The sequence below is a fragment of the Triturus cristatus genome, chromosome 8 (genome assembly GCF_964204655.1).
Source record: "Triturus cristatus chromosome 8, aTriCri1.1, whole genome shotgun sequence".
Lineage (NCBI taxonomy): Eukaryota > Metazoa > Chordata > Amphibia > Caudata > Salamandridae > Triturus > Triturus cristatus.
The window spans coordinates 1,620,651,240-1,620,673,611 of NC_140591.1; the positions used below are offsets into that span (position 1 = coordinate 1,620,651,240).

Here is a 22,372-nt window from a genome sequence, read left to right on the forward strand (position 1 = left end):
TTTTTATTAGGTTTAAGATGTTCTGTTCAACCGAAAGATAAATCAGACTTTTCTAATTTAATTGAATCGCAGGACGAATTAATGAAAATAGTATTTTATTTAAGAATGAGGAAAGCAAGGCACTGCTGAGATTCGAACTCAGGATCTCCTGTTTACTAGACAGGCGCTTTAACCAGCTAAGCCACAGAACCCTCTTGAAAATGCTGTAGGGAACAGTTTGCCATATGGTGTTCAAGAGAATCCTGAGTTTTTCACTTTCATGATCTTTTCTCAGTTCAGAAAACGGTCTACTCAACTACTTTAGACGAGGATACTGATCCTATTGATAAACACCTCATTGATATATTGCTTATCCTGTTCATAAATGTTTTAATTATGCCTTCTTTAAGAATGCATTACTTGATTTCAACTCTAGAATGATTTTTTATCTCTATTTTGCTCTTTGTCACTCTTTTTTCCCTTTTTCATTCAAAGCATTACTTTGAAAATCTTCACAATACCACGTTTTTTAGTTTTTCAATTTAAGATGACCCATTCTAATGTTCACAGAACAACACTTTTCATTTTAAAATGTATTAAACATTTGCGTGATGAAAATTATTTTTACATGTAAGGACCAATAATAAGGTGCTGCTGAGATTTGAACTCACGATTTCCTGTTTACGAGACAGGCGCTTTAACCACTTAGCCACAGCACCTACTTTAGAGATACAGAAGGGATCATTAATTTAGTATTGGTGATCAAATTCTGTGCCTGTGTTAAAGTGTCTTAATATGTATTCTAATGTTAAACAAGCAAGGATTCCTAATCTGTAAACAAGAATAGCTATGTTGTATTAAAAAAGAACACATTTTAAACTCAATACCATATTTTGAATAGTTTATAAATAAGTGTTTCATATATATTCATCAATACTGCTCAAATCTAGGGTCATATTTCATCTGCCTATTGCTCATTGAAATACCTTTTCGATTTTGCAATCACAGTATTGTTACTATAATATTGAAAACAATTTCAGTTTTTATTAGGTTTAAGATGATCTGTTCAACCGAAAGATAAATCAGACTTTTCTAATTGAATTGAATCGCAGGACGACTTAATGAAAATAGTTTTTTATTTAAGAATGAGGAAAGCAAGGCACTGCTGAGATTTGAACTCAGGATCTCCTGTTTGCTCTACAGGCGCTTTAACCAGCTAAGCCACAGCACCCTCTTAAAAATGCTTTAAGGAACAGTTTGCCATATGGTGTTCAAGAGAAACCTGAGTTTTTCACTTTCATAATCATTTCTCAGTTCAGAAAACGCACTACTCAAATAGTTTAGACGAGGATACTGATCCTATTCATAAACACCTCATTGATATATTGCTTATCCTGTTCATAAATGTTTTAATTATGCCTTCTTTAAGAATGCATTACTTGAATTCAACTCTAGAATGATTTTTTATCTCTATTTTGCTCTTTGTCACTCTTTTTTCCCTTTTTCATTCAAAGCATTACTTTGAAAATCTTCACAATAGCACGTTTTTTTGTTTTTCAATTTAAGATGACCCATTCTAATGTTCACAGAACAACACTTTTCTTTTTAAAATGTATTAAACATTTGCGTGATGAAAATTATTTTTACATGTAAGGACCAATAATAAGGTGGTGCTGAGATTTGAACTCAGGATTTCCTGTTTACGAGACAGGCGCTTTAACCACTAAGCCACAGCACCTATTTTAGTGATACAGAAGGGATCATTAATTTAGTATTGGTGATCAAATTCTGTGCCTGTGTTAAAGTGTCTTAATATGTATTCTAATGTTAAACAAGCAAGGATTCCTAATCTGTAAACAAGAATAGCTATGTTGTATTACAAAAGAACACATTTTAAACTCAATCCCATATTTTGAATAGTTCATAAATAAGTGTTTTACATATATTCATCAATATTGCTCAAATCTAGGGTTATATTTCATCTGCCTCTTGCTCATTGAAATACCTTTTTGATTTTGCAATCACAGTATTGTTACTATAATGTTGAAAACACTTTCAGTTTTTATTAGGTTTAAGATGTTCTGATCAACCGAAAGATAAATCAGACTTTTTTAATTTAATTGAATCGCAGGACGAATTAATGAAAATAGTATTTTATTTAAGAATGAGTAAAGCAAGGCACTGCTGAGATTTGAACTCAGGCTCTCCTGTTTACTCTACAGGCGCTTTAACCAGCTAAGCCACAGCACCCTCTTAAAAATGCTTTAAGGAACAGTTTGCCATATGGTGTTCAAGAGAATCCTGAGTTTTTCACTTTCATAATCATTTCTCAGTTCAGAAAACGCTCTACTCAACTACTTTAGACGAGGATACTGATCCTATTCATAAACACCTCATTGATATATTGCTTATCTTGTTCATAAATGTTTTAATCATGCCTTCTTTAAGAATGCATTACTTGAATTCAACTCTAGAATGATTTTTTATCTCTATTTTGCTCTTTGTCACTCTTTTTTCCCTTTTTCATTCAAAGCATTACTTTGAAAATCTTCACAATACCACGTTTTTTTGTTTTTCAATTTAAGATGACCCATTCTAATGTTCACAGAACAACACTTTTCTTTTTAAAATGTATTTAACATTTGCGTGATGAAAATTATTTTTACATGTAAGGACCAATAATAAGGTGCTGCTGAGATTTGAACTCAGGATTTCCGGTTTACCAGACAGGCGCTTTAACCACTTAGCCACAGCACCTACTTTAGTGATACAGAAGGGATCATTAATTTAGTATTGGTGATCAAATTCTGTGCCTGTGTTAAAGTGTCTTAATATGTATTCTAATGTTAAACAAGCAAGGATTCCTAATCTGTAAACAAGAATAGCTATGTTGTATTAAAAAAGAACACATTTTAAACTCAATACCATATTTTGAATAGTTTATAAATAAGTGTTTCATATATATTCATCAATACTGCTCAAATCTAGGGTCATATTTCATCTGCCTATTGCTCATTGAAATACCTTTTTGATTTTGCAATCACAGTACTGTTACTATAATATTGAAAACAATTTCAGTTTTTATTAGGTTTAAGATGATCTGTTCAACCGAAAGATAAATCAGACTTTTCTAATTGAATTGAATCGCAGGACGACTTAATGAAAATAGTTTTTTATTTAAGAATGAGGAAAGCAAGGCACTGCTGAGATTTGAACTCAGGATCTCCTGTTTACTCTACAGGCGCTTTAACCAGCTAAGCCACAGCACCCTCTTAAAAATGCTTTAAGGAACAGTTTGCCATATGGTGTTCAAGAGAATCCTGAGTTTTTCACTTTCATAATAATTTCTCAGTTCAGAAAACGCTCTACTCAACTACTTTAGACGAGGATACTGATCCTATTCATAAACACCTCATTGATATATTGCTTATCTTGTTCATAAATGTTTTAATCATGCCTTCTTTAAGAATGCATTACTTGAATTCAACTCTAGAATGATTTTTTATCTCTATTTTGCTCTTTGTCACTTTTTTCCCTTTTTCATTCAAAGCATTACTTTGAAAATCTTCACAATACCACGTTTTTTTGTTTTTCAATTTAAGATGACCCATTCTAATGTTCACAGAACAACACTTTTCTTTTTAAAATGTATTAAACATTTGCGTGATGAAAATTATTTTTACATGTAAGGACCAATAATAAGGTGCTGCTGATATTTGAACTCAGGATTTCCTGTTTACGAGACAGGCACTTTAACCACTTTGCCACAGCACCTAGTTTAGTTATGCAGAAGGGATCATTAATTTAGTATTGGTGATCAAATTCTGTGCCTGTGTTAAAGTGTCTTAATATGTATTCTAATGTTAAACAAGCAAGGATTCCTAATCTGTAAACAAGAATAGCTATGTTGTATTACAAAAGAACACATTTTAAACTCAATCCCATATTTTGAATAGTTCATAAATAAGTGTTTTACATATATTCATCAATATTGCTCAAATCTAGGGTTATATTTCATCTGCCTCTTGCTCATTGAAATACCTTTTTGATTTTGCAATCACAGTATTGTTACTATAATGTTGAAAACACTTTCAGTTTTTATTAGGTTTAAGATGTTCTGATCAACCGAAAGATAAATCAGACTTTTCTAATTTAATTGAATCGCAGGACGAATTAATGAAAATAGTATTTTATTTAAGAATGAGTAAAGCAAGGCACTGCTGAGATTTGAACTCAGGCTCTCCTGTTTACTCTACAGGCGCTTTAACCAGCTAAGCCACAGCACCCTCTTAAAAATGCTTTAAGGAACAGTTTGCAATATGGTGTTCAAGAGAATCCTGAGTTTTTCACTTTCATAATCATTTCTCAGTTCAGAAAACGCTCTACTCAACTACTTTAGACGAGGATACTGATCCTATTCATAAACACCTCATTGATATATTGCTTATCTTGTTCATAAATGTTTTAATCATGCCTTCTTTAAGAATGCATTACTTGAATTCAACTCTAGAATGATTTTTTATCTCTATTTTGCTCTTTGTCACTCTTTTTTCCCTTTTTCATTCAAAGCATTACTTTGAAAATCTTCACAATACCACGTTTTTTTGTTTTTCAATTTAAGATGACCCATTCTAATGTTCACAGAACAACACTTTTCTTTTTAAAATGTATTTAACATTTGCGTGATGAAAATTATTTTTACATGTAAGGACCAATAATAAGGTGCTGCTGAGATTTGAACTCAGGATTTCCGGTTTACCAGACAGGCGCTTTAACCACTTAGCCACAGCACCTACTTTAGTGATACAGAAGGGATCATTAATTTAGTATTGGTGATCAAATTCTGTGCCTGTGTTAAAGTGTCTTAATATGTATTCTAATGTTAAACAAGCAAGGATTCCTAATCTGTAAACAAGAATAGCTATGTTGTATTAAAAAAGAACACATTTTAAACTCAATACCATATTTTGAATAGTTTATAAATAAGTGTTTCATATATATTCATCAATACTGCTCAAATCTAGGGTCATATTTCATCTGCCTATTGCTCATTGAAATACCTTTTTGATTTTGCAATCACAGTATTGTTACTATAATATTGAAAACAATTTCAGTTTTTATTAGGTTTAAGATGATCTGTTCAACCGAAAGATAAATCAGACTTTTCTAACTGAATTGAATCGCAGGACGACTTAATGAAAATAGTTTTTGATTTAAGAATGAGGAATGCAAGGCACTGCTGAGATTTGAACTCAGGATCTCCTGTTTACTAGACAGGGGCTTTAACCAGCTAAGCCACAGCACCCTCTTGAAAATGCTTTAAGGAACAGTTTGCCATATGGTGTTCAAGAGAAACCTGAGTTTTTCACTTTCATAATCATTTCTCAGTTCAGAAAACGCTCTACTCAACTACTTTAGACGAGGATACTGATCCTATTCATAAACACCTCATTGATATATTGCTTATCCTGTTCATAAATGTTTTAATTATGCCTTCTTTAAGAATGCATTACTTGAATTCAACTCTAGAATGATTTTTTATCTCTATTTTGCTCTTTGTCACTCTTTTTTCCCTTTTTCATTCAAAGCATTGCTTTGAAAATCTTCACAATACCACGTTTTTTTGTTTTTCAATTTAAGATGACCCATTCTAATGTTCACAGAACAACACTTTTCTTTTTAAAATGTATTAAACATTTGCGTGATGAAAATTATTTTTACATGTAAGGACCAATAATAAGGTGCTGCTGAGATTTGAACTTAGGATTTCCTGTTTACGAGACAGGCGCTTTAACCACTTAGCCACAGCACCTATTTTAGTGATACAGATGGGATCATTAATTTAGTATTGGTGATCAAATTCTGTGCCTGTGTTAAAGTGTCTTAATATGTATTCTAATGTTAAACAAGCAAGGATTCCTAATCTGTAAACAAGAATAGCTATGTTGTATTACAAAAGAACACATTTTAAACTCAATCTCATATTTTGAATAGTTCATAAATAAGTGTTTGACATATATTCATCAATATTGCTCAAATCTAGGGTTATATTTCATCTGCCTCTTGCTCATTGAAATACCTTTTTGATTTTGCAATCACAGTATTGTTACTATAATATTGAAAACACTTTCAGTTTTTATTAGGTTTAAGATGATCTGTTCAACAGAAAGATAAATCAGACTTTTCTAATTTAATTGAATCGCAGGACGAATTAATGACAATAGTTTTTTATTTAAGAATGAGGAAAGCAAGGCACTGCTGAGATTTGAATTCAGGATCTTCTGTTTACTAGACAGGCACTTTAACCAGCTAAGCCACAGCACCCTCTTGAAAATGCTTTAAGGAACAGTTTGCCATATGGTGTTCAAGAGACTCCTGAGTTTTTCACTTTCATAATCATTTCTCAGTTCAGAAAACGCTCTACTCAACTACTTTAGACGAGGATACTGATCCTATTGATAAACACCTCATTGATATATTGCTTATACTGTTCATAAATGTTTTAATTATGCCTTCTTTAAGAATGCATTACTTGATTTCAACTCTAGAATGATTTTTTATCTCTATTTTGCTCTTTGTCACTCTTTTTTCCCTTTTTCATTTAAAGCATTACTTTGAAAATCTTCACAATACCACGTTTTTTTGTTTTTCAATTTAAGATGACCCATTCTAATGTTCACAGAACAACACTTTTCTTTTTAAAATGTATTAAACATTTGCGTGATGAAAATTATTTTTACATGTAAGGACCAATAATAAGGTGCTGCTGAGATTTGAACTCAGGATTTCCTGTTTACGAGACAGGCACTTTAACCACTTTGCCACAGCACCTAGTTTAGTTATGCAGAAGGGATCATTAATTTAGTATTGGTGATCAAATTCTGTGCCTGTGTTAAAGTGTCTTAATATGTATTCTAATGTTAAACAAGCAAGGATTCCTAATCTGTAAACAAGAATAGCTATGTTGTATTAAAAAAGAACACATTTTAAACTCAATCCCATATTTTGAATAGTTCATAAATAAGTGTTTTACATATATTCATCAATATTGCTCAAATCTAGGGTTATATTTCATCTGCCTCTTGCTCATTGAAATACCTTTTTGATTTTGCAATCACAGTATTGTTACTATAATGTTGAAAACACTTTCAGTTTTTATTAGGTTTAAGATGTTCTGTTCAACCGAAAGATAAATCAGACTTTTCTAATTTAATTGAATCGCAGGACGAATTAATGAAAATAGTATTTTATTTAAGAATGAGGAAAGCAAGGCACTGCTGAGATTCGAACTCAGGATCTCCTGTTTACTAGACAGGCGCTTTAACCAGCTAAGCCACAGAACCCTCTTGAAAATGCTGTAGGGAACAGTTTGCCATATGGTGTTCAAGAGAATCCTGAGTTTTTCACTTTCATGATCTTTTCTCAGTTCAGAAAACGGTCTACTCAACTACTTTAGACGAGGATACTGATCCTATTGATAAACACCTCATTGATATATTGCTTATCCTGTTCATAAATGTTTTAATTATGCCTTCTTTAAGAATGCATTACTTGATTTCAACTCTAGAATGATTTTTTATCTCTATTTTGCTCTTTGTCACTCTTTTTTCCCTTTTTCATTCAAAGCATTACTTTGAAAATCTTCACAATACCACGTTTTTTAGTTTTTCAATTTAAGATGACCCATTCTAATGTTCACAGAACAACACTTTTCATTTTAAAATGTATTAAACATTTGCGTGATGAAAATTATTTTTACATGTAAGGACCAATAATAAGGTGCTGCTGAGATTTGAACTCACGATTTCCTGTTTACGAGACAGGCGCTTTAACCACTTAGCCACAGCACCTACTTTAGAGATACAGAAGGGATCATTAATTTAGTATTGGTGATCAAATTCTGTGCCTGTGTTAAAGTGTCTTAATATGTATTCTAATGTTAAACAAGCAAGGATTCCTAATCTGTAAACAAGAATAGCTATGTTGTATTAAAAAAGAACACATTTTAAACTCAATACCATATTTTGAATAGTTTATAAATAAGTGTTTCATATATATTCATCAATACTGCTCAAATCTAGGGTCATATTTCATCTGCCTATTGCTCATTGAAATACCTTTTTGATTTTGCAATCACAGTATTGTTACTATAATATTGAAAACAATTTCAGTTTTTATTAGGTTTAAGATGATCTGTTCAACCGAAAGATAAATCAGACTTTTCTAATTGAATTGAATCGCAGGACGACTTAATGAAAATAATTTTTTATTTAAGAATGAGTAAAGCAAGGCACTGCTGAGATTTGAACTCAGGCTCTCCTGTTTACTCTACAGGCGCTTTAACCAGCTAAGCCACAGCACCCTCTTAAAAATGCTTTAAGGAACAGTTTGCCATATGGTGTTCAAGAGAATCCTGAGTATTTCACTTTCATAATCATTTCTCAGTTCAGAAAACGCTCTACTCAACTACTTTAGACGAGGATACTGATCCTATTCATAAACACCTCATTGATATATTGCTTATCTTGTTCATAAATGTTTTAATCATGCCTTCTTTAAGAATGCATTACTTGAATTCAACTCTAGAATGATTTTTTATCTCTATTTTGCTCTTTGTCACTCTTTTTTCCCTTTTTCATTCAAAGCATTACTTTGAAAATCTTCACAATACCACGTTTTTTTGTTTTTCAATTTAAGATGACCCATTCTAATGTTCACAGAACAACACTTTTCTTTTTAAAATGTATTTAACATTTGCGTGATGAAAATTATTTTTACATGTAAGGACCAATAATAAGGTGCTGCTGAGATTTGAACTCAGGATTTCCGGTTTACCAGACAGGCGCTTTAACCACTTAGCCACAGCACCTACTTTAGTGATACAGAAGGGATCATTAATTTAGTATTGGTGATCAAATTCTGTGCCTGTGTTAAAGTGTCTTAATATGTATTCTAATGTTAAACAAGCAAGGATTCCTAATCTGTAAACAAGAATAGCTATGTTGTATTAAAAAAGAACACATTTTAAACTCAATACCATATTTTGAATAGTTTATAAATAAGTGTTTCATATATATTCATCAATACTGCTCAAATCTAGGGTCATATTTCATCTGCCTATTGCTCATTGAAATACCTTTTTGATTTTGCAATCACAGTATTGTTACTATAATATTGAAAACAATTTCAGTTTTTATTAGGTTTAAGATGATCTGTTCAACCGAAAGATAAATCAGACTTTTCTAATTGAATTGAATCGCCGGACGACTTAATGAAAATAGTTTTTTATTTAAGAATGAGGAAAGCAAGGCACTGCTGAGATTTGAACTCAGGATCTCCTGTTTACTCTACAGGCGCTTTAACCAGCTAAGCCACAGCACCCTCTTAAAAATGCTTTAAGGAACAGTTTGCCATATGGTGTTCAAGAGAATCCTGAGTTTTTCACTTTCATAATAATTTCTCAGTTCAGAAAACGCTCTACTCAACTACTTTAGACGAGGATACTGATCCTATTCATAAACACCTCATTGATATATTGCTTATCTTGTTCATAAATGTTTTAATCATGCCTTCTTTAAGAATGCATTACTTGAATTCAACTCTAGAATGATTTTTTATCTCTATTTTGCTCTTTGTCACTTTTTTCCCTTTTTCATTCAAAGCATTACTTTGAAAATCTTCACAATACCACGTTTTTTTGTTTTTCAATTTAAGATGACCCATTCTAATGTTCACAGAACAACACTTTTCTTTTTAAAATGTATTAAACATTTGCGTGATGAAAATTATTTTTACATGTAAGGACCAATAATAAGGTGCTGCTGATATTTGAACTCAGGATTTCCTGTTTACGATACAGGCGCTTTAACCACTTAGCCACAGCACCTTTTTTAGTGATACAGAAGGGATCATTAATTTAGTATTGGTGATCAAATTCTGTGCCTGTGTTAAAGTGTCTTAATATGTATTCTAATGTTAAACAAGCAAGGATTCCTAATCTGTAAACAAGAATAGCTATGTTGTATTACAAAAGAACACATTTTAAACTCAATCCCATATTTTGAATAGTTCATAAATAAGTGTTTTACATATATTCATCAATATTGCTCAAATCTAGGGTTATATTTCATCTGCCTCTTGCTCATTGAAATACCTTTTTGATTTTGCAATCACAGTATTGTTACTATAATGTTGAAAACACTTTCAGTTATTCTTAGGTTTAAGATGATCTGTTCAACCGAAAGATAAATCAGACTTTTCTAATTTAATTGAATCGCAGGACGACTTAATGAAAATAATTTTTTATTTAAGAATGAGGAAAGCAAGGCACTGCTGAGATTTGAACTCAGGATCTCCTGTTTACTAGACAGGTACTTTAACCAGCTAAGCCACAGCACCCTCTTGAACAGGGTCTAAGGAACAGTTTGCCATATGGTGTTCAAGAGAATCCTGAGTTTTTCACTTTCATAATCATTTCTCAGTTCAGAAAACGCTCTACTCAACTACTTTAGACGAGGATACTGATCCTATTCATAAACACCTCATTGATATATTGCTTATCTTGTTCATAAATGTTTTAATCATGCCTTCTTTAAGAATGCATTACTTGAATTCAACTCTAGAATGATTTTTTATCTCTATTTTGCTCTTTGTCACTCTTTTTTCCCTTTTTCATTCAAAGCATTACTTTGAAAATCTTCACAATACCACGTTTTTTTGTTTTCCAATTTAAGATGACCCATTCTAATGTTCACAGAACAACACTTTTCTTTTTAAAATGTATTAAACATTTGCATGATGAAAATTATTTTTACATGTAAGGACCAATAATAAGGTGCTGCTGAGATTTGAACTCAGGATTTCCTGTTTACGAGACAGGCGCTTTAACCACTTAGCCACAGCACCTATTTTAGTGATACAGAAGGGATCATTAATTTAGTATTGGTGATCAAATTCTGTTCCTGTGTTAAAGTGTCTTAATATGTATTCTAATGTTAAACAAGCAAGGATTTCTAATCTGTAAACAAGAATAGCTATGTTGTATTACAAAAGAACACATTTTAAACTCAATCCCATATTTTGAATAGTTCATAAATAAGTGTTTTACATATATTCATCAATATTGCTCAAATCTAGGGTTATATTTTGTTAGAAATGGGATTTCTGGTTGGCTAGGGCTTGCGCCAAAGCCAGACAGAAACCACCACTCTAGTCAGGGCTGGGGAGTTACACGCCAAAGATAACCCCTGCTCACCCCCTTGGTAGCTTGGCACGAGCAGACAGGCTTATCCCTGAGGCGATGTGTAAAGCGTTTGCGCGCGCACCCAGCAACAACACCCAAGGCCCACCACAAAGGAAACTCCACACAAGGTATCCTATAAAAATAGCCTTTGTATTATACACAACACATTAGATAAAAACACACACTCTACAATGTGCCAACAGGCACGGGCAGAATTTACAAGGGATTATATATACAGGGGACAGGGCCACATGGACCACTGTCCGGAATTAGCACTCTTAGAACATAACACAAATTACCAAGTGTACATGTAGAACATAACCAGTATCTACTGGCGCAATAATGACCTCAGCGTCATCACACTAGCATCAGGTATAAAACCTATCCTGCATCCATCACAGGGGCATAAACCACATTATGCAATTTCTCGCAAGTCTAACGCATTAGACCTAGCCACCTAAGTATACCTACACTAGGGGCGTACATAACACAGGGAAGTACATTCTCCCTACCATCAACCTAAACAAGGTAAAACAACCTCCTAGGCAGAAATCCTATCTAGAGGTATGAAATACAGGGAGCGCAAAATATACTATACACAGTACATTTCCTAACCCCAAAAGCATGAACACAGGGTGCGCAAAACATACTACACCGTACATTTACTAGCACCCAAATCACATCAGAGTCCAGGTTGCGCCAGAACCTAAATGTAGCAGCTGCCCACTACTTGCTGGGCAGCTGGGGACAAGCACAGGGCCTAAACGCTGCAGCTGGCACTAAGTGCTGCGCAGCTGGGGAAGGCACATAGTAGGCAGGGGCTCTCACTAGCCCCTGAATCATTATCCACAACGTTGGAGCCACCTAGGCTCGGAAATATCATGTCCCCATGGAGCGAATTAATTGGGTGCCAATATGCTGGAGCCCCCTTGGGCTCTGTAAACAACTATGCCCCCTTAAACGTTGGAGCTCCTCTAGGCTCAGAAAGTAAATTTTGAGCCCAGACCATCAAGCATGGGCCCCTCGGGGCAAGGGTAATCACGTATGACTACACGCTGGAGCCACCTGGCTCTATAACAACTACTGCGGGGTGTTTGAGCCATCTGGCTCTGAGGAGCGATCTGACCATCACTGCACACAGAAGTGCCCACTTCTAGAAGTGGCACTTCCACACTAGGTACATGCACGCCGCACACATCATCGCGCAGCATTCACTCCCACGAGTCCGCACATACCAAACTCGGGCCTGCACACCCCACGCATCAGGAACTACTAGGGACACATACATTCCCCATGCATTCCTATGGGAGGGCAGGCCTATCTCACCACATGCACTCAGAGCATGCACGCACTTTACCCTCGGACACAGGGAAAGTGCGCAGAGACCAAACAATTACCACACCAAGTCATCAGTAAAAAGCAAAAAGTTCAGGGGTGAACCTGCCAGAAGGGCCAAGTCCAACACAACCCCCTTCCAGCCAAAACGCAGGGCAGACCAATCACCACCGTGATGGTCTTCCCTGCTTGGGGCGATAGAACACGGACGCAGGCCCGCACTGCAGGGACACTCTCCGGTTCTACGCCATTCTCAATCAACATGGTTCCATCTGAAAAAAAAACAACCGCAAAGAACTCAGGCCCAACTAGGCTACCCCACTGGTACTACCTAGTTGTCCACGGCCAGGACCAGGCCCTAGGCCACCCAGATACCACTGGTCCTTGCCAAACCCAGAGTGGGGGGTAGTAACCCCTGGCATACAAGCCATTCTCCACTCTCCCTCTCAGTGTAGTTCCCAACTACCACTGATCCTTCAACCTAGGGTCCGCACCCTCAGGCTGACCAGAGGTCACGGGCAAGAATGCCCCACCCTACCTCTACTTCTGGGGTTCCGCACCCTCCCAGGGAAGCACCCACCAGAACACAACTCTCCCACCAGTTTAGGACCTCTCTCCACCAACTGGTCTACCACCTGGGATCCAAGGGGTCAGAGGCGAGGACTCCCTCCCTCTGCACCCCCTTCCACTGTAGAGCAGGGTCTCTTCACCTAAGATGAGCCCCACGTGCCCTCAGGACTACAGCTGCCCTTACGTCCAGATCCGGAAACACCGACTACTGGCTCCCCAACCGAGGGACGTACCCTTTGGTCAGATGCCTGGCGAACCAGGACTTAACGAGGGTGACACATAACTAATGGGTCGTGTGACAGTCTGCCTGGCGCTGATCTCACTACCTCCTGTCCATCTGACAGTGCGTGCAGACCCCCCAGGACAGAAGTGGCGACACCACGGTCACTCAGTGGCGACACAGCCCTCCCGGCTGGTCCCTGACCTACTGGTTCCCACTGGGGAATCCCTCCCCCTCTCACCCCTCCCTCTGGACTTCTGCACCCTCCCAACTGGAGCGGTACCGCCAGACACCAGGACTACTGGAGCTCTGATTACAGACGCTCCACGTCCTCTAGACACTGGGAGATCCTCCTCAAGTGACCTATTGGTACAGCCTAGGCCCCCGACCTGATGTTCCCTAAAGAAACCATCCAGGCCCTGACACTGGGTTTCGGGCACCTGGAGACACGCAGTCCCACCCACTCCTTCTCCGCAGAGACAGGCCGTGAGCCCCTACACCGAGACCTAGCTGGGCTACTCTGAACCTCTTCCACCACGCTGGGCTGGAAGACACCTCAGCCACTACTTTTGGAATCACTCCCCAATGCAAGCTCCCTATCCCAGAGAACTCACACCCAATCAACCAGCAAGCTCCTTATTTCAGAGAACTCACACCAAAGAATTCAGCAAGCTCCTTATTTCAGAGAACTCACACCATTCATCCCCACACACACCCCCCAGACTAGTAAGACAGTTTCTACCGCCCCTGATTTCTCAACCTGACCACCACGTGACACAGGTACTATTACTCTGGGAACTGGGAATGGGACATTCACATTCATCCAGCGCATTACACATTCATCCCCAAACCCCTCCCAAGACTGGTAAGACAGTTTCTACCGCCCCTGATTTCTCAACCTGACCACCACGTGACACAGGTACCACTACCCCTGGAACTGGGAATGGGAATACATGCACTGGACACACATCTGCTGCCACCACTGGATCCCACCCTCTGGTGAATCCAGAAAACACAATGCACTAAGGGGGATGATCTACCCTCCCGAGCTAGGGACACCTAACTCACAGAGCACAAAAACACATTTTCAAAGAAATGACAAGGTAAAAACAAACTTTAAAACAATAATCCCTATACCATGTGATTTATCTAAATGCAGAGTTTTGTAGTGCGGCCAGTTGCCGCTGCGGTACATTTCTAACATATTTCATCTGCCTCTTGCTCATTGAAATACCTTTTTGATTTTTGCAATCACAGTATTGTTACTATAATATTGAAAACACTTTCAGTTTTTATTAGGTTTAAGATGATCTGTTCAACCGAAAAATAAATCAGACTTTTCTAATTTAATTGAATCGCAGGACGAATTAATGAAAATAGTTTTTTATTTAAGAATGAGGAAAGCAAGGCAATGCTGAGATTTGAACTCAGGATCTCCTGTTTACTAGTCAGGCGCTTTAACCAGCTAAGCCACAGCACCCTCTTGAAAATGCTTTAAGGAACAGTTTGCCATATGGTGTTCAAGAGAATCCTGAGTTTTTCACTTTCATAATCATTTCTCAGTTCAGAAAACGCTCTACTCAACTACTTTAGACGAGGATACTGATCCTATTGATAAACACCTCATTGATATATTGCTTATCCTGTTCATAAATGTTTTAATTATGCCTTCTTTAAGAATGCATTACTTGATTTCAACTCTAGAATGATTTTTTATCTCTATTTTGCTCTTTGTCACTCTTTGTTCCCTTTTTCATTCAAAGCATTACTTTGAAAATCTTCACAATACCACGTTTGTTAGTTTTACAATTTAAGATGACCCATTCTAATGTTCACAGAACAACACTTTTCTTTTTAAAATGTATTAAACATTTGCGTGATGAAAATTATTTTTACATGTAAGGACCAATAATAAGGTGTTGCTGAGATTTGAACTCAGAATTTCCTGTTTACGAGACAGGCGCTTTAACCACTTAGCCACAGCACCTATTTTAGTGATACAGAAGGGATCATTAATTTAGTATTGGTAATCAAATTCTGTGCCTGTGTTAAAGTGTCTTAATATGTATTCTAATGTTAAACAAGCAAGGATTCCTAATCTGTAAACAAGAATAGCTATGTTGTATTACAAAAGAACACATTTTAAACTCAATCCCATATTTTGAATAGTTCATAAATAAGTGTTTTACATATATTCATCAATATTGCTCAAATCTAGGGTTATATTTCATCTGCCTCTTGCTCATTGAAATACCTTTTTGATTTTTGCAATCACAGTATTGTTACTATAATATTGAAAACACTTTCAGTTATTATTAGGTTTAAGATGATCTGTTCAACCGAAAGATAAATCAGACTTTTCTAATTTAATTGAATCGCAGGACGACTTAATGAAAATAATTTTTTATTTAAGAATGAGGAAAGCAAGGCACTGCTGAGATTTTAACTCAGGATCTCCTGTTTACTAGACAGGCGCTTTAACCAGCTAAGCCACAGCACCCTCTTAAAAAAGTTTTGAGGAACAGTTTGCCATATGGTGTTCAAGAGAAACCTGAGTTTTTCACTTTCATAATCATTTCTCAGTTCAGAAAACGCACTACTCAAATAGTTTAGACGAGGATACTGATCCTATTGATAAACACCTCATTGATATATTGCTTATCCTGTTCATAAATGTTTTAATTATGCCTTCCTTAAGAATGCATTACTTGAATTCAACTCTAGAATGATTTTTTATCTCTATTTTGCTCTTTGTCACTCTTTTTGCCCTTTTTCATTCAAAGCCTTACTTTGAAAATCTTCACAATACCATGTTTTTTTGTTTTTCAATTTAAGATGACCCATTCTAATGTTCACAGAACAACACTTTTCTTTTTAAAATGTATTAAACATTTGCGTGATGAAAATTATTTTTACATGTAAGGAGCAATATTAAGGTGCTGCTGAGATTTGAACTCAGGATTTCCTGTTTACGAGACAGGCGCTTTAACCACTTAGCCACAGCACCTATTTTAGTGATACAGAAGGGATCATTGATTTAGTATTGGTGATCAAATTCTGTGCCTGTGTTAAATTGTCTTAATAAGTATTCTAATGTTAAACAAGCAAGGATCCCTAATCTGTAAACAAGAATAGCTATGTTGTATTACAAAAGAACACATTTTAAACTCAATCCCATATTTTGATTAGTTCATAAATAAGTGTTTTACATATATTCATCAATATTGCTCAAATCTAGGGTTATATTTCATCTGCCTCTTGCTCATTGAATTACCTTTTTGATTTTTGCAATCACAGTATTGTTACTATAATATTGAAAACACTTTCAGTTATTCTTAGGTTTAAGATGATCTGTTCAACCGAAAGATAAATCAGACTTTTCTAATTTAATTGAATCGCAGGACGAATTAATGAAAATAGTTTTTTATTTAAGAATGAGGAAAGCAAGGCACTGCTGAGATTTGAACTCAGGATCTCCTGTTTACTAGACAGGCACTTTAACCAGCTAAGCCACAGCACCCTCTTGAACAGGCTCTAAGGAACAGTTTGCCATATGGTGTTCAAGAGAATCCTGAGTTTTTCACTTTCATAATCATTTCTCAGTTCAGAAAACGCTCTACTCAACTACTTTAGACGAGGATACTGATCCTATTCATAAACACCTCATTGATATATTGCTTATCTTGTTCATAAATGTTTTAATCATGCCTTCTTTAAGAATGCATTACTTGAATTCAACTCTAGAATGATTTTTTATCTCTATTTTGCTCTTTGTCACTCTTTTTTCCCTTTTTCATTCAAAGCATTACTTTGAAAATCTTCACAATACCACGTTTTTTTGTTTTTCAATTTAAGATGACCCATTCTAATGTTCACAGAACAACACTTTTCTTTTTAAAATGTATTAAACATTTGCGTGATGAAAATTATTTTTACATGTAAGGAGCAATATTAAGGTGCTGCTGAGATTTGAACTCAGGATTTCCTGTTTACGAGACAGGCGCTTTAACCACTTAGCCACAGCACCTATTTTAGTGATACAGAAGGGATCATTGATTTAGTATTGGTGATCAAATTCTGTGCCTGTGTTAAATTGTCTTAATAAGTATTCTAATGTTAAACAAGCAAGGATCCCTAATCTGTAAACAAGAATAGCTATGTTGTATTACAAAAGAACACATTTTAAACTCAATCCCATATTTTGATTAGTTCATAAATAAGTGTTTTACATATATTCATCAATATTGCTCAAATCTAGGGTTATATTTCATCTGCCTCTTGCTCATTGAATTACCTTTTTGATTTTTGCAATCACAGTATTGTTACTATAATATTGAAAACACTTTCAGTTATTCTTAGGTTTAAGATGATCTGTTCAACCGAAAGATAAATCAGACTTTTCTAATTTAATTGAATCGCAGGACGAATTAATGAAAATAGTTTTTTATTTAAGAATGAGGAAAGCAAGGCACTGCTGAGATTTGAACTCAGGATCTCCTGTTTACTAGACAGGCACTTTAACCAGCTAAGCCACAGCACCCTCTTGAACAGGCTCTAAGGAACAGTTTGCCATATGGTGTTCAAGAGAATCCTGAGTTTTTCACTTTCATAATCATTTCTCAGTTCAGAAAACGCTCTACTCAACTACTTTAGACGAGGATACTGATCCTATTCATAAACACCTCATTGATATATTGCTTATCTTGTTCATAAATGTTTTAATCATGCCTTCTTTAAGAATGCATTACTTGAATTCAACTCTAGAATGATTTTTTATCTCTATTTTGCTCTTTGTCACTCTTTTTTCCCTTTTTCATTCAAAGCATTACTTTGAAAATCTTCACAATACCACGTTTTTTTGTTTTCCAATTTAAGATGACCCATTCTAATGTTCACAGAACAACACTTTTCTTTTTAAAATGTATTAAACATTTGCATGATGAAAATTATTTTTACATGTAAGGACCAATAATAAGGTGCTGCTGAGATTTGAACTCAGGATTTCCTGTTTACGAGACAGGCGCTTTAACCACTTAGCCACAGCACCTATTTTAGTGATACAGAAGGGATCATTAATTTAGTATTGGTGATCAAATTCTGTTCCTGTGTTAAAGTGTCTTAATATGTATTCTAATGTTAAACAAGCAAGGATTTCTAATCTGTAAACAAGAATAGCTATGTTGTATTACAAAAGAACACATTTTAAACTCAATCCCATATTTTGAATAGTTCATAAATAAGTGTTTTACATATATTCATCAATATTGCTCAAATCTAGGGTAATATTTCATCTGCCTCTTGCTCATTGAAATACCTTTTTGATTTTTGCAATCACAGTATTGTTACTATAATATTGAAAACACTTTCAGTTTTTATTAGGTTTAAGATGATCTGTTCAACCGAAAGATAAATCAGACTTTGCTAATTGAATTGAATCGCAGGACGACTTAATGAAAATAGTTTTTTATTTAAGAATGAGGAAAGCAAGGCACTGCTGAGATTTGAACTCAGGATCTCCTGTTTACTAGACAGGCACTTTAACCAGCTAAGCCACAGCACCCTCTTGAAAATGCTTAAAGGAACAGTTTGCCATATGGTGTTCAAGAGAATCCTGAGTTTTTCACTTTCATAATCATTTCTCAGTTCAGATAACGCTCTACTCAACTACTTTAGACGAGGATACTGATCCTATTCATAAACACCTCATTGATATATTGCTTATCCTGTTCATAAATGTTTTAATTATGCCTTCTTTAAGAATGCATTACTTGATTTCAACTCTAGAATGATTTTGTATCTCTATTTTGCTCTTTGTCACTCTTTTTTCCCTTTTTCATTCAAAGCATTACTTTGAAAATCTTCACAATACCATGTTTTTTTGTTTTTCAATTTAAGATGACCCATTCTAATGTTCACAGAACAACACTTTTCTTTTTAAAATGTATTAAACATTTGCGTGATGAAAATTATTTTTACATGTAAGGACCAATAATAAGGTGCTGCTGAGATTTGAACTCAGGATTTCCTGGTTACGAGACATGCGCTTTAACCACTTAGCCACAGCACCTATTTTAGTGATACAGAAGGGATCATTAATTTAGTATTGGTGATCAAATTCTGTGTCTGTGTTAAAGTGTCTTAATAAGTATTCTAATGTTAAACAAGCAAGGATTCCTAATTTGTAAACAAGAATAGCTATGTTGTATTAAAAAAGAACACATTTTAAACTCAATCCCATATGTTGAATAGTTCATAAATAAGTGTTTTACATATATTCATCAATATTGCTCAAATGTAGGGTTATATTTCATCTGCCTCTTGCACATTGAAATACCGTTTTGATTTTTGCAATCACAGTATTGTTACTATAATATTGAAAACACTTTCAGTTTTTATTAGGTTTAAGATGATCTGTTCAACCGAAAGATAAATCAGACTTTTCTAATTTAATTGAATCGCAGGACGAATTAATGAAAATAGTTTTTTATTTAAGAATGAGGAAAGCAAGGCACTGCTGAGATTTGAACTCAGGATCTCCTGTTTACTAGACAGGCGCTTTAACCAGCTAAGCGACAGCACCCTCTTGAAAATGCTTTAAGGAACAGTTTGCCATATGGTGTTCAAGAGAATCCTGAGTTTTTCACTTTCATAATCATTTCTCAGTTCAGAAAACGCTCTACTCAAATAGTTTAGACGAGGATACTGATCCTATTGATAAACACCTCATTGATATATTGCTTATCCTGTTCATAAATGTTTTAATGATGCCTTCTTTAAGAATGCATTACTTGATTTCAACTCTATAATGATTTTTTATCACTCTTTTGCTCTTTGTCACTCTTTTTTCCCTTTTTCATTCAAAGCATTACTTTGAAAATCTTCACAATACCAAGTTTTTTAGTTTTTCAATTTAAGATGACCCATTCTAATGTTCACAGAACAACACTTTTCTTTTTAAAATGTATTAAACATTTGCGTGGTGAAAATTATTTTTACATGTAAGGACCAATAATAAGGTGCTGCTGAGATTTGAACGCATGATTTCTTGTTTATGAGACAGGCGCTTTAACCACTTAGCCACAGCAGCTATTTTAGTGATACAGAAGGGATCATTAATTTAGTATTGGTGATCAAATTCTGTGCCTGTGTTAAAGTGTCTTAATATGTATTCTAATGTTAAACAAGCAAGGATTCCTAATCTGTAAACAAGAATAGCTATGTTGTATTACAAAAGAACACATTTTAAACTTAATCCCATATTTTGAATAGTTCATAAATAAGTGTTTTACATATATTAATCAATATTGCTCAAATCTAGGGTTATATTTCATCTGCCTCTTGCTCATTGAAATACCTTTCTGATTTTTGCAATCACAGTATTGTTACTATAATATTGAAAACACTTTCAGTTTTTATTAGGTTTAAGATGATCTGTTCAACCGAAAGATAAATCAGACTTTTCTAATTGAATTGAATCGCAGGTCGACTTAATGAAAATAGTTTTTTATTTAAGAATGAGAAAAGCAAGGCACTGCTGAGATTTGAACTCAGGATCTCCTGTTTACCAGACAGGCTCTTTAGCCAGCTAAGCCACAGCACCCTCTTGAAAATGCTTTAAGGAACAGTTTGCCATATGGTGTTCAAGAGAAACCTGAGTTTTTCACTTTCATAATCATTTCTCAGTTCAGAAAACGCACTACTCAAATAGTTTAGACGAGGATACTGATCCTATTGATAAACACCTCATTGATATATTGCTTATCCTGTTCATAAATGTTTTAATTATGCCTTCTTTAAGAATGCATTACTTGAATTCAACTCTAGAATGATTTTTTATCTCTATTTTGCTCTTTGTCACTCTTTTTTCCCTTTTTCATTCAAAGCATTACTTTGAAAATCTTCACAATACCACGTTTTTTTGTTTTTCAATTTAAGATGACCCATTCTAATGTTCACAGAACAACACTTTTCTTTTTAAATGTATTAAACATTTGCGTGATGAAAATTATTTTTACATGTAAGGACCAATAATAAGGTGCTGCTGAGATTTGAACTTAGGATTTCCTGTTTACGAGACAGGCGCTTTAACCACTTAGCCACAGCACCTATTTTAGTGATACAGAAGGGATCATTAATTTAGTATTGGTGATCAAATTCTGTGCCTGTGTTAAAGTGTCTTAATATGTATTCTAATGTTAAACAAGCAAGGATTCCTAATCTGTAAACAAGAATAGCTATTTTGTATTACAAAAGAACACATTTTAAACTCAATCCCATATTTTGAATAGTTCATAAATAAGTGTTTTACATATATTAATCAATATTGCTCAAATCTAGGGTTATATTTCATCGGCCTCTTGCTCATTGAAATACCTTTTTGATTTTTGCAATCACAGTATTATTACTATAATATTGAAAACACTTTCAGTTTTTATTAGGTTTAAGATGATCTGTTCAACCGAAAGATAAATCAGACTTTTCTAATTTAATTGAATCGCAGGACGAATTAATGAAAATAGTTTTTTATTTAAGAATGCGGAAAGCAAGGCACCTCTGAGATTTGAACTCAGGATCTCCTCTTTACTAGACAGACGCTTTAACCAGCTAAGCGACAGCACCCTCTTGAAAATGCTTTAAGGAACAGTTTGCCATATGGTGTTCAAGAGAATCCTGAGTTTTTCACTTTCATAATCATTTCTCAGTTCAGAAAACGCTCTACTCAACTACTTTAGACGAGGATACTGATCCTATTCATAAACACCTCATTGATATATTGCTTATCTTGTTCATAAATGTTTTAATCATGCCTTCTTTAAAAATGCATTACTTGAATTCAACTCTAGAATGATTTTTTATCTCTATTTTGCTCTTTGTCACTCTTTTTTCCCTTTTTCATTCAAAGCATTACTTTGAAAATCTTCACAATACCACATTTTTTTGTTTTTCAATTTAAGATGACCCATTCTAATGTTCACAGAACAACACTTTTCTTTTTAAAATGTATTAATCATTTGCGTGATGAAAAT

General features: G+C 34.9%; 17 non-coding genes across 17 annotated transcripts; all 17 read right to left on the minus strand.

Moving 5' to 3' along the window:
• Positions 1 to 625: 625 nt before the first annotated feature.
• TRNAT-CGU (transfer RNA threonine (anticodon CGU)) lies at positions 626 to 698 on the minus strand. Its single transcript has one exon. It is a non-coding gene; the product is annotated as a tRNA-Thr (tRNA).
• A 946-nt stretch (positions 699 to 1,644) lies between these two features.
• On the minus strand, positions 1,645 to 1,717 carry TRNAT-CGU (transfer RNA threonine (anticodon CGU)). Its single transcript has one exon. It is a non-coding gene; the product is annotated as a tRNA-Thr (tRNA).
• A 946-nt stretch (positions 1,718 to 2,663) lies between these two features.
• Positions 2,664 to 2,736, minus strand: TRNAT-GGU (transfer RNA threonine (anticodon GGU)). Its single transcript has one exon. It is a non-coding gene; the product is annotated as a tRNA-Thr (tRNA).
• Positions 2,737 to 4,699: 1,963 nt separating this feature from the next.
• TRNAT-GGU (transfer RNA threonine (anticodon GGU)) lies at positions 4,700 to 4,772 on the minus strand. Its single transcript has one exon. It is a non-coding gene; the product is annotated as a tRNA-Thr (tRNA).
• Positions 4,773 to 5,718: 946 nt separating this feature from the next.
• Positions 5,719 to 5,791, minus strand: TRNAT-CGU (transfer RNA threonine (anticodon CGU)). The gene has a single exon. It is a non-coding gene; the product is annotated as a tRNA-Thr (tRNA).
• A 1,965-nt stretch (positions 5,792 to 7,756) lies between these two features.
• TRNAT-CGU (transfer RNA threonine (anticodon CGU)) lies at positions 7,757 to 7,829 on the minus strand. Its single transcript has one exon. It is a non-coding gene; the product is annotated as a tRNA-Thr (tRNA).
• Positions 7,830 to 8,775: 946 nt separating this feature from the next.
• On the minus strand, positions 8,776 to 8,848 carry TRNAT-GGU (transfer RNA threonine (anticodon GGU)). The gene has a single exon. It is a non-coding gene; the product is annotated as a tRNA-Thr (tRNA).
• Positions 8,849 to 10,811: 1,963 nt separating this feature from the next.
• On the minus strand, positions 10,812 to 10,884 carry TRNAT-CGU (transfer RNA threonine (anticodon CGU)). Its single transcript has one exon. It is a non-coding gene; the product is annotated as a tRNA-Thr (tRNA).
• A 4,376-nt stretch (positions 10,885 to 15,260) lies between these two features.
• TRNAT-CGU (transfer RNA threonine (anticodon CGU)) lies at positions 15,261 to 15,333 on the minus strand. Its single transcript has one exon. It is a non-coding gene; the product is annotated as a tRNA-Thr (tRNA).
• A 947-nt stretch (positions 15,334 to 16,280) lies between these two features.
• Positions 16,281 to 16,353, minus strand: TRNAT-CGU (transfer RNA threonine (anticodon CGU)). The gene has a single exon. It is a non-coding gene; the product is annotated as a tRNA-Thr (tRNA).
• Positions 16,354 to 16,792: 439 nt separating this feature from the next.
• Positions 16,793 to 16,866, minus strand: TRNAT-AGU (transfer RNA threonine (anticodon AGU)). Its single transcript has one exon. It is a non-coding gene; the product is annotated as a tRNA-Thr (tRNA).
• A 434-nt stretch (positions 16,867 to 17,300) lies between these two features.
• TRNAT-CGU (transfer RNA threonine (anticodon CGU)) lies at positions 17,301 to 17,373 on the minus strand. The gene has a single exon. It is a non-coding gene; the product is annotated as a tRNA-Thr (tRNA).
• A 439-nt stretch (positions 17,374 to 17,812) lies between these two features.
• Positions 17,813 to 17,886, minus strand: TRNAT-AGU (transfer RNA threonine (anticodon AGU)). The gene has a single exon. It is a non-coding gene; the product is annotated as a tRNA-Thr (tRNA).
• Positions 17,887 to 18,320: 434 nt separating this feature from the next.
• TRNAT-CGU (transfer RNA threonine (anticodon CGU)) lies at positions 18,321 to 18,393 on the minus strand. Its single transcript has one exon. It is a non-coding gene; the product is annotated as a tRNA-Thr (tRNA).
• Positions 18,394 to 18,832: 439 nt separating this feature from the next.
• TRNAT-AGU (transfer RNA threonine (anticodon AGU)) lies at positions 18,833 to 18,906 on the minus strand. The gene has a single exon. It is a non-coding gene; the product is annotated as a tRNA-Thr (tRNA).
• A 1,966-nt stretch (positions 18,907 to 20,872) lies between these two features.
• Positions 20,873 to 20,946, minus strand: TRNAT-GGU (transfer RNA threonine (anticodon GGU)). The gene has a single exon. It is a non-coding gene; the product is annotated as a tRNA-Thr (tRNA).
• Positions 20,947 to 21,379: 433 nt separating this feature from the next.
• Positions 21,380 to 21,452, minus strand: TRNAT-CGU (transfer RNA threonine (anticodon CGU)). The gene has a single exon. It is a non-coding gene; the product is annotated as a tRNA-Thr (tRNA).
• Between the last annotated feature and the right edge of the window lie 920 nt (positions 21,453 to 22,372).